Raw genomic sequence first — 2947 nt, 5'->3', positions numbered from 1 at the left:
TGCCTGTGGCTCAGCGGGTAGGGCGCCGGTCCCATATGCCGGAGGTGGTGGGTTCAAACCCAGCCCTGGCCAAAAAAAAAAAAAAAAAAGAACCCAAGGAGCTCCAGGGACACGAGACCGAGACCAGGGTCTGCCTGTTAGCAGCCACTGTTTACCTGAACAGCCATTTCATGCACGGTGCTGCTGGTCAGGCCCTAAAAGGCTGGGTGAGCCTATGTGATGACATCTGGAGATTGTTTATTCACTTCCAAGGCCTACTGTCATAGATAAGTTGGGGAACTGGATTCCACGGTACCAGTCAAGGACCTAGGGCACTCTGTGCACCAGTGAAGTGTTGACTAACTATGAGTTTAGTCTAGAGTAAAAATGCTTCCAAGACATAACTACTTTAAGATAGGAAAATATTGTGTAACCTTGTAACCTATGGGGAGGAATCTGTTTACCATGCTGATTAATAACACTGCTGATGAGTGCTTTTGCTATATAAAAGTAACAAAAAGAAAAGAAAAAAACAGAACAGTTCTTTCAGGAGATATCTTGATGTTCTTCAGAACTGCTGGCTTTTCTATGAATAAAAGTGAAACTGTTGACCTCTCAACCACATCTTTGTGGATGTGGATGTTGATTGGCTTGGGTAACAGACAGACTTCTTGGTCCAACAACATGCCCAAGATGGAGATTCTAGTAAGGAACTATAGAAATGATCCCTGAAAGTATAGTCTTTAAGATGGAGATTCTAACTAGATACCCTCCCATACAGGTGAGCCCATAAAGCTGCACCCTTATGGTTAGGCTAAACTAGAAATATATCTCACCCCTGCACCTGGAGGGTCTGCAAGCAAAATGGCCTTCCTTGTCTCTTGGTATAACATCAACATGAAAAAGAACTCTTGAAAATGCGTAACAAAAGCAAGTCCTGGGCGGCGCCTGTGGCTCAGTGAGTAGGGCGCCGGCCCCATATGCCGAGGGTGGCAGGTTCAAACCCAGCCCTGGCCAAACTGCAACAACAAAAAAAAATAGCCGGGCGTTGTGGTGGGTGCCTGTAGTCCCAACTGCTCCGGAGGCTGAGGCAAGAGAATCGCGTAAGCCCAGGAGTTAGAGGTTGCTGTTAGCCGTGTGATGCCACAGCACTCTACCCGAGGGCGGTACAGTGAGACTCTGTCTCTACAAAAAAAAAAAAAGCAAGTCCTAGGCCAGGCACGGTGGCTCATGCCTGTAATCCCAGCACTTTGGGAAGCCAAAGTGGATGAATTGCCTGAGCTCACAATTTCAAGACTAGCCTGAGCAAGAGCGTGACCCCATCTCTAAAAAATAACCGGGTGTTGCAGTGGGCGCCTGTGGTCCCAGCTACTTGGGAGGCTGAGACAAGAGAATCACTTGAGCTCAAGAGTTTGAGGTTGCTGTGAGCTATGACACCACAGCACCCTACCCAGGGCCACAAAATGAGACTCTGTCTAAAAAAAACAACAACAAAAAACAGAAACAAAAGCAAGTCCTAACACAAATTTGCAGCCCAGATTCTTATTAGTTGAATGATCTGAAAAGCCTCTAGCAGAGAATTTAATCCGAAGTGTCCCTAAGTGGCTAAAGTGCTAGAAGAAGCAAATGCAGTGCTCTCTAGAAGGACCCACCTATTTCTTAAATAGAAGGTCACAGTCAAAAATCACAAAACCCAAGCAAACTAGCCACCATGAAGAAGAGAAGTATGGATAAAAGGACCTACAAAAACCTCACATATAGCAATTATCAGAAACACTGAATACCTATTTTAGAGCTTGTAAGAAATAAAAACGCGGCTTGGCGCCTGTGGCTCAGGGGCTAAGGCGCCAGCCACATAAACCTGAGCTGGCAGGTTCAAATCCAGCCTGGGCCCACCAAACAACAGTGACAGCTGCAACAAAAAATAGCCAGGCGTTGTGGCGGGCGCCTGTAGTCCCAGGTCCTTGGGAGGCTGAGGCAGGAGAATCGCTTGAGCCCAGGAGTTGGAGGTTACTGTGAGCTGTGATGCCATGGCACTCTACCCAGGGTGACAGCTTGAGGCTCTGTCTCAATAAATAAATAATAAAGAAAAAAGAAATAAAAACGCGAATTAATAATATGTGTGAATAGGCTGGGCCCGGTGGCTCATGTCTATAATCTTAGCATTTTGGGAGCCAAGACAGGAGGATCACTTGAGGTCGGGGGTTTAAGACCAATCTGAGCAACATAATGAGAACTCCATCTCTACAAAAAAGTGAGTAATATAAGCCAGGTGTGGTGGTGCATGCCTGTAGTCCTAGCTACTTGGGAGACTGGGCAGGAGGATCACATAAGCCCAAGAGTTTGAGGCTGCAGTGAGCTATCATTATGCCACCATACTCCAGCTGGGGCAAAAGAGCAAGATCCTGTCTCCAAAAAACATATATAAATAATACATAATATAATATAATATCATCCTATGATATTATAAAACTAACAAGAAGGGGTTGGTTGTGGTGGCTCACGTCTGTAATCCTAGCACACTGGGAGACTGAGACGGGTGGATTGCCTGAGCTCATGGGTTCGAGACCAGTCTGAGCCAGAGTGAGACCCTGTCTCCAGAAATAGCTGGGCATTGCGGTGGGTGCCTGTAGTCCCAGCTACTTGGGAGGCTGAGGCAAGATAATCGCTTGAGCCCAAGAGTTTGAGGTTGCTGTGCAGTGTGACCCCATGGCACTCTACCAAGGGTGACAAAGTAAGACTCTGTCTCAAAAAAAAAAAAAAAAAAGAAAGAAAGAAACTAACAAGAGTAGATGCACTGCCATCCAGACCCCAACGGCTATAACATAAGTCCAGCCCTGGCTCTGGGCTATCCCATCACCTTGGGCCTCAACAAGTTGTTAGACTATTCCTGTGTTTTTCTTTCGTGTAGGTTTGTAGTTGTTTATATATTGGTTTCATATTAGTATTGAGTACATTGGATACTTTC

General features: G+C 46.0%; 1 pseudogene; it reads right to left on the bottom strand.

Annotated features, from left to right (window-relative positions):
* Positions 1–597: 597 nt before the first annotated feature.
* LOC128571299 (uncharacterized) lies at positions 598–723 on the bottom strand (annotated as a pseudogene).
* Between the last annotated feature and the right edge of the window lie 2224 nt (positions 724–2947).

The sequence above is a fragment of the Nycticebus coucang genome, chromosome 18 (genome assembly GCF_027406575.1).
Source record: "Nycticebus coucang isolate mNycCou1 chromosome 18, mNycCou1.pri, whole genome shotgun sequence".
Taxonomy (NCBI): domain Eukaryota; kingdom Metazoa; phylum Chordata; class Mammalia; order Primates; family Lorisidae; genus Nycticebus; species Nycticebus coucang.
The sequence above is the reverse complement of the archived record's forward strand: the minus strand, read 5'-3'. Positions and strand labels throughout refer to the sequence as shown.